Raw genomic sequence first — 8454 nt, forward strand, 5'->3', positions numbered from 1 at the left:
GCGCGCGCGGCGCGGTGGTTCGGCCCGGGGGGGGATGCGCCTGGAGCGGGGCGGGCGGGCGGAACCATCACACGCGGCGCGGGGGGTGGGTCCTGCCCGCCGCTCCTGGGGGCGGCACCGGCTGCGCGGGTRCTTATATATCTATATATCACACATACATCTACATACATATATATACACGTACACTTCCTGGTTATGTCCCCAGGGAGTGCTTTCCTCCTATTTCTCGGAAAGGGGAGCATAAATCGCCAAGGACTCTCTGTGCTTGGGGTAATACTGGCTTGTTTTAAAATAAGCGATTTTTTCTTTTTAGCTTTCCTTTGTGAAAAATAGCATATTTTGGGGGGTGAGGCTTTTGCCTTCTTCTGCCTCTGATACGCAGTTAAAAAGGGAGGTGATTTGCATATGATTGAATAGGGTTACATCTTAGATCTTCCTTGAACGAAGGGAAAGATCCAGCGTTTTCACTCCGTACCGGCATCCCCTGCAGGACCATTCATGGTCGCTTACTGTTGACCCATAACTTAGGCAGTTATGGGAGCACGTGGCGGAGATTCATGTGTGCTTGGAGAAAAGTGCTGTTTAAATAAGTTCTTCACAGAGTAAAGTTTGGGGAGGGGAGAAACACAGAGTCTGGGTTTACAACACTGGGTTGAGGACCTTCTCCACAGCTTGAAGATGGTAAATGGAGTGATGTTGTTGCCTGATACCCGTGTGCAGTCAGCTACAGTCTGGGTAACATCAGGACAGTCTGTGTGGTGTTCGGAGCCACGCTCCTAATCTCGGCCTGTGAAGAGCAGCCCTAGGCTTGGTTTGGTGAGGAGGGCTCTGGGCATGGGTGAAGGCATCCCAGCAGACTGGTCGTGTACAACATGTGCAAGCCTGTTAKCATTAAACCGCATCGCAGGCCACAGCAAACCTGTGTGGTTCTGGTTTCCCTTCTATACAGCAGTCCAAACAGTTACRTATGAAAATGAGCCTATTACCAAGGTACTGGGTCACCTTGTATTTAATAAACGTGTTTTCCAGGACAGTGAAGGTTCTGCAATACCTGTGGCCTTGTTTGCATGTTCTTGTGCAGAAGCTGTGGCCGCGTGATGCACTCTTTATGGAGCCTCCTTCAATTCATGCCTTTTTTCAAAGTATTTATACGAATATACATACTAGAGTAGTATTCCAACAAGATCTGTGTTTTCCCTCTTCCATACACTCAGTGCAGCTGATATGAACAATTGTAAGTTTTATCCTGTCCCCGTTGTTATTTACATGTCAAATTCAGGTCTTCCTTTTAGCTTACGCTAATTCCGTAACCCTCAAGGAAAAAAACAGATTATACTGCTTATATTTTCAAATCAGTTTTTAGATGACAGCTTGTCTCAGAGGTAGCCTTCTGTGAAGGAACAAAGGGAAATTGGATTTATCTTTATTTTTAGTACCACTTTTGCCTTTAACTTGCTCTTCAGTCATGGCTCATTGCTTTATCTTTGTTCCTATTTCACCTGTAAAATGAGAATGATGGATTCATTTTGTTCCTTGTGCTGTGGAGAAGTCCAGCTAGTTTTTAAAGTGTTAATTACTTGAGCACTTGTATTGATTTGCTGAGAATGTGCTCAGAATCAAAGCTCTTGCTTTAGCCTAATGGCTCCCAGCATACATCAGGTTTTAGTATAAGCTGTGGGTTAGACCCAAGGCCTGAGGAGAGGTAAAGTGAACAGACAGAGTCCTGCAGATAAAACATATTTTCAAAGAAAACYGAAATAACTTACAGAGCGTTCTAACCAAAGATTTACTTTAATGTGCTACATACAGCTGTACAATTAAGTGAATTTAATAACAGGTCAAAGATTTCTTTGGAAGTAAATCCATAAACACTAATGAGAAAGGGGCAAATTCTAAGGTTTAAGAAAATAAACGTTAGTATAGAAGAATGAAAGTAATGATTATAAAAACAAAGCATTACAATTTTATTCTCTAGTATTGAAGCTGGAATTGACTAGTGATTAAAATACTTYGGACTTCTCTAAGACCTTTTATGCATCACTATAGTATGATTTATAGCTGTGATAGGTTAGTCATTTGTATCTCTAGTGGATTAATGAGTTGGTTTTAACATTGCAGTTGTAATTTTGGGAGAAGTGGAAGAAATGCACTTTGTGTTGGCTTGTCATTGGTAGCTGTGTTTGTTGACACCTTGACACCTTTCTTACATGGACATTCACAAAAGAAAGCAGAAACAGTGACAAATATTTAAGTAACTTAAATCTGAAGACGTCATTTGATCTGATAAGAAATGTTGGGGCAGCACAAAGCAAAGAGTCTTGGCTGAAGGAGAGAGAGTGATGGAAAATGGTTGGTGCTTTGGTTAAATAAAAACAAAAGGATGACAAAACGTGAATTGTGTCAAAATTCTTAATTGTGCTGAACCAGGAGAGATAATGCAGTTTTTTTCAGAGAACTGTGACAGGGGGCTGGATTGTTGGTAGTGAGTGGGATTAGGTGAGTTCTGGCCTGCTTTGTGGAGCAGGTGCCCAGAAACATCAATGCCCCATTGATGTGATTTTAGCGAAATTTCTTCTCAAATGAATTATTATGGTAGAATAACATCTATGAACTGCTGGCTTTGGGACAGACGTAGGAAGTAGGCATTTGAGGTTCTCATTTTAGTTATTTCTTAGTCTCCAGAAATAACTGATTTTCTCTATTTCCTTTTCCTCACTATCTGTTGCTCATGAGTGGTGTGTTAATGAATATATGAAGAGATTGCAAGATACTGTTATGGTTATATACTGGTCCCACAAGAARAAATCTACTTAAATAGATGTAGTCTTTAAAGTGGCTGCTGTTCTGCGGAGTTTTACAGGCATATAGCATTCCACTGTGCGCTTGGCCTAAAATCAAATTTTAGCTCTTAAATTTCAGTTCTTCAAAGACTAACCTTTACATTTGTGTTTTTACTGGATTTTTACTCTACTTTGCAGATAAATGATGTGCTTTAGAAGCAAGATATGTAGTCTCTACCTGTAGACAAAATTTCTCACAACCTCTTGTGATTTATAAAAGGACAAATTAATTTGTGCCATATACRGAGGTATATTTAGCAATATTTTTTCTTTATTGTTTATATTATTAAATCAATCTCAAATTATTTGCTTTTCATCTCGTTTTTAAAAATAGTTTCCAGTCACGTGTGCCTAGTAGATGCCTAGTAGATGCCTAGATAATAACTGGGTTAAAGTAAATACCCCTTACGTAGGGCCAGTCTAGAAAATCATTAAGCCACCTACTGTGCCCAGCTGTGTACAGTTTTGCTTAACAGGTCAGAGAAAAACTGATGGCACTGACCTCGGCGTTTTTACCAGCATTTTAGAAATTTTGCCTTTTATGAAAGTGTAGCAAGCAAATATCAACCAAATCAGTTGCGTGTAGAAATCCTGCACGATGCATGTGGGTAAGCAGATTGTATGTGTGAAAATAAACACGTGTGGCTGTTTTAATATAATGGAGCTTTAAAAGGTTTTATAGTACGTGTTTTGGGGGAACTCCCTCTGTTTTTCCCCTCTGTGGTCAAGCAGACTTGTCTTTTGGGGAATGTGGGGAAGGGAATCTCTTCTTTCTCTCCAGAAGGGCTGTTGCAGGAGTCTTCAGGTGAAGCAAGTCCATGCGAGGGGACTCTGGTGACATTTGTCCCTTKGGCTCCTTTACTTAGCAGCATTTGAAAGGAACATGTTTAAAGAATTTTCTAATATCCTGCTATTCTTTTAATTGGACATCCAGGTCTTCATTACACCTGTAATCTAATGTTGTTGGATGGGTTAAGTTGAAGTGAATTGAAAGCAGAAAATAGGTAGTGTAATAGAATGTAGTATATGCAAAAAAATTACCACTTCTTGCACACAGCAACTACTAAATAATGGCTCCTCCTCTGGAATAGGAGGTTCCATGCTACTGAGACTCAAATTTTATATAAAATGCTCTCTTGTACATTGAGCCACTTTGCAAATAGAACTTAAACCTGCTTTTCACAGTAAATACTTCTTAATGATGCATTGCTTTTCTGTTAGTGGCAGTGGTAGCTCACAACTGTCAGCTGGGTTTCAATATGTATACTGTAATTCAGTATGAAACTGAGATGTGGTACATAAATACCTCTTATAAAACAGCTGACTGCTGTGGAAAAATAAATACTGAGAAAATAACTTGTATGTTTTCCAGGATTTGGTAACAAATATTGAAACCACCATGGTAAATATAGTTAGATACCATTCTATCTATGAATAAGAAAATATGTTGAGAACTAYTGTGAAGCTGGGTGCAGTTCTGTAGAGTCAAGACTTCCCTTGAAGTTTTTGGCAGTTTTATGAGTCTTCCTGAATCGTATAAGTGAATTTGGAAATGGCAGATTCTCTGGAGGCAGCCATGTGAGTCCAGAAGAGCATGTCCCAAAAAGTCTGAGATGAGATTGGAATTTTAAAGCCATGGTGSTTCTGTGTGCAGAAGAGACTTGAGCAGGGGCATAGAGGGCATCTCGAGCAAGTTTGCAGATGACACCAAGCTGGGTGGAGGGGCCGACACTCCGGAGGGCTGTGCTGCCATCCAGAGGGACCTGGACAGGCTGGAGAGTTGGGCTGAGAGGAACCTCATGAGGTTCAACAAGGAGAAGTGCAGGGTCCAGCACCTGGGGAGGAATAACCGCAGGCACCAGTACAGATTAGGGGTTGACCTGCTGGAGAGTAGCTCCAAAGAGAAGGACCTGGGAGTCCTGRTGGACACCAAGTTAACCATGAGTGAGCAGTGCCCTGGTGGTCAAGGCGGCCAATGGGATCCTGGCTGTATGAGGAGGATGTTCCCAACAGGTCAAGGGAGGGGATCCTGCCTCTTTCATCAGCTCTGGTGAGGTCACACCTGGAGTATTGGGTGCAGTTCTGGGCTCCCCAGTATGAGGAACATGGAGCTTCTAGAGAGGGTCCAGCGGAGGGCAAAAGAGATGACTGTGGGACTTTAGCATCTATCTTAGGAGGAAAGATTAAGTGAGCTGGGTCTGTTTAGCCTGGAGAAGAGAAGGTTGGGAGGGGGATATGATCAATAGATGTAAATACATGAAAGGTGACTGTAGGGAGGAAGGGGCCAAGCTCTTCTCAGTGGTGGCCAGTGACAGGACAAGGGGTAATGTGTGCAAGCTGAAACACAGCCAGTTCCATCTCCATGTGAAGAAGAACTTTTTTACTGTGAGGGTGCCAGAGCCCTGGCACAGGCTTCCCAGGGACGTTGTAGAGTCTCCTTCTCTGGAGGTCTTCCAAACCCGCCTGGCTGCCACCCTGTGCCCCGTGCTCTGGGTGTCCCTGCTGGAGCAGGGGGTTGGACTAGATGGTCTTCTAGAGGTCCCTTCCAACCTCAGCCATTCTGTGATTCTGTATTACTAGCAGATGTTAAAAAAGATACTATCTTAAAGTGTAAAACAGTGCAGRAGAAACAGATGGCTTGTGCAGTGCCCAAACCAAGGATGGGAATCTCCAGATGGATTGTCTGGACGCTGTTTGGAATAGGAGGTTGCATTCCTGTTATCCTAAATCTGCTCAAAGGATATTTACTTTACCAAAGAATATTATTGTGGAAATGAATTCTGGTATTAACATCTAGGAATATGGTGTCCATCTGCATTATGCTGAGCAGATACAGATATTTGGACTTTTTACTCAGAAATAATCTTTGTGGAGGGAGATTATGCTCTAGCCCCACCAGGAGATATAAAGAAGCTCTGTTCAATGCTGTTTTGTTGCAGCATTAAGGTGGGATGAGATAAGTACAGAATGGGGTGAGATAAACCCAGAAGTTTCAGATAGAGGGTTTAATGTAGGCTCTTATATTCAAAATATATGTATGGAACTCAAGGTGGTTTCTTGGAATTCAAAGCAGCAGCTGAGAACAGGTAAGTGTGATAAGCCAGGAAATGAAACAAAACAGAAAGCAGTAGTAGTAAAAGAAGAAAATAAGTTAACCTCAAGCAAATCTTTGTTGAAAGGCTGCATATTTTATTATATACTCATGTATTGACTATAGTCAGGGAATACAAAAAAAAAATCTTTGCATATAATGTCTCTTTGGACAGTTTTTGGATTGTTTTTCTTTTGGGTCAGTGTAGTTTGCCTCATGATTTGTTGCCAGTTTAAGGAGAAAATAGCACCTAAATGGGAGACTTGGATGTTTTATCAGTGGTTAAAATCACTGTATGGAATGGATTTCAGAGTTCAGTTATAAAGACCTGAATACGGATTGGCTTTGGAGTTTTCTGCGTTGTTGCCGCTGCTGCCTGGCGTGATGTTTGGTTTCTTTATCTCACTGAATTGTTTGGGCTGCTTTTTCTTCTCTGCCCCTCTTGTTTGATGCTGGCTCCGATGCAGCCCCAGCTGCCTGGTAAAAACCAGTGCTGGGTTTTTGGCTGGCATCAAATCTTCGCTGTGGGGAAGATGCCATCAAGAGATCAGAGGACCTCGATAAAGAGGAATAAACAAGCRAGTAAATCAGTTTGAGCCTTTCTGYTTCATGGGGTGAAGTGTCCCCAGCTTTGGCCAACCTGCTGGTTTTCTAGGTAACATAACAGCAGAGAAGGAAGAGATTGTTGCCGGTTGGTGTCYATTCCTTTCTTAACCTATTGACTTTTTCCTTATGGTGTTGATGTTTTTACGTGAAAGATCTTTCTTAAAAACCACATCATACTCATTTAGGCATCTCCTTAAAACTCAAGCTTACCGTTACCAGTAGCATCTAGCAGATAACTAGTTTACTACAGGAATATCCTGCTGTGTGTCCTAAAAAAAGAACAGTAGTTTGCGATATTGCAAGTAGCAAAGCAGCATTTCCCATAACAGTTCATGTACTAAGCATGATACACACAATTTAAATATATAGAGACAATATATGGGACATGAAGGATGGAGAGGTAGGAGCAGAGTCATTGGGATGATCCGTTAGAGAAAAGGGGGAGCTTTGAGGRATGAATTAGAGGTGAAATCTTCCAGTGGGATCATTTTCACTGCCTCTTTCTGAATGCTTGCTTTTTCATTACTGTCATGATTTCCCTCATTAATGTATGTCAAGTAAGTCAACCAAGAGGAAAAAAAGGAACAACAAGGGGGTTATGGTCAAGCATTCAGTCCCATAGGTGAGGAAGAGGACTTCTTTTTTGTATGATAATTCATTCTGGAAACAGAACCAGCCTCTCCTCCATTTTACACGTCAGAGATCCTGTTTTCCTGAATGCTCCATGTCAAATATCTGTCTTCCCTCTATTCCAATAATTCTTAAGGCGGGGGAGRGGGAATAACGAAATTTTAACAAATCAATCAATTGCTGTATTTGACAAATGAGCTGATGGGTTGAACTCATAGAGGAGGCCAGCCAGGAGGCTGAAATGGTGAGTGACTTCTATGGACTGTCCAGGCAGGACARAGAGGTGGATGAAGCTTTCTTTAAGCAGTTAGAAGAAGATCTTGGTTCTCATGGGAGACTTCTGCCTTCTGGTACTTGCTGGAAGGGAATTCAAGAAGTTTCTGGAGTACATGGAGGATAATTTTTTGGATGTAGGTGCTGAATCAGCCWACCAGGGGAAGTGCTTTGCTGGTTCTGCTACTCCTGAATAAGCAGGGCAGCTGCGATTGTAGTGACCATGGATGGTCAAGCTTTAAGATCCTAAAGGCAARTTGCCTCTTATGTAGTAGACTGTTTTGTTCTATTTATTGTGTATTGGCGAAGTGGAAAAGAGAAAGACTGAATTATATTTCTGTGTAGTAAACACAGGGAAGAAGCCATTCATTCTCTGGAGTTTACAGAGATGCTGTTCATCGATTTCTAAATAGCTGCTCTTGGGTTTTCCTCCTAAAGCAGAAATGTTACAACCCAGAAGAATTACCTGGTGCATCTTGCAGTGAATTTTGCTGCTGCTTTCACACAAATAAATAGGTAACGTCCTTGGYTGGGGCCAGTGAAACACTGGCAGCTAGGACAAGTGAAGATTTTACTAGAATTGCTTTGGAAATCTGTACAAATCTCCAAAAGAGGGTGGTTTCACTAAACACAGTGATAGCGTAAATGTTATGGATAGCCAAAAACAAAGCCTGGGCTATTATCTTTGCAGGTTCTAGTCCTGCTGCTGCTTGTGGAAATACCACAAACTGGGTGTCTSTAGTCCCAACTGATTAAACATATGGTTTACCATATTAAACATGTGGTAAACATGATTAAACATGTGGTCCTTGCTGCATGTTCCTGCCAGTACATAGGTCGCTTCTGTCTTTATAGGCTCTAAACTCATTAGAGCAAAGACTTTTCTTGATTTGCATTTCAGCAGGTGTGTAGACATTGCAGTTATCAACACTGTGGTGGTGCCMAAACCAGCTCTTAGGTCAAAAGTTCAAAATGTAGCTGTCCCTCCTGAAAACGGCGCACGGTGCGGTGGAT

General features: G+C 41.8%; 1 protein-coding gene across 1 annotated transcript in view; it reads left to right on the forward strand.

Moving 5' to 3' along the window:
• Window positions 1–226: 226 nt before the first annotated feature.
• Window positions 227–8454, forward strand: part of SLC36A4 (solute carrier family 36 member 4) — a 95021-nt gene continuing 86793 nt past the window's right edge. The window contains exon 1 of the mRNA XM_026052959.1: window positions 227–270. The gene's annotated coding sequence lies outside the window, so the exon portion shown is untranslated. The remainder of the gene's footprint in view (window positions 271–8454) is intronic.

Source organism: Nothoprocta perdicaria, unplaced genomic scaffold (assembly GCF_003342845.1).
Source record: "Nothoprocta perdicaria isolate Ctin4 unplaced genomic scaffold, notPer1 scaffold_94, whole genome shotgun sequence".
Taxonomy (NCBI): domain Eukaryota; kingdom Metazoa; phylum Chordata; class Aves; order Tinamiformes; family Tinamidae; genus Nothoprocta; species Nothoprocta perdicaria.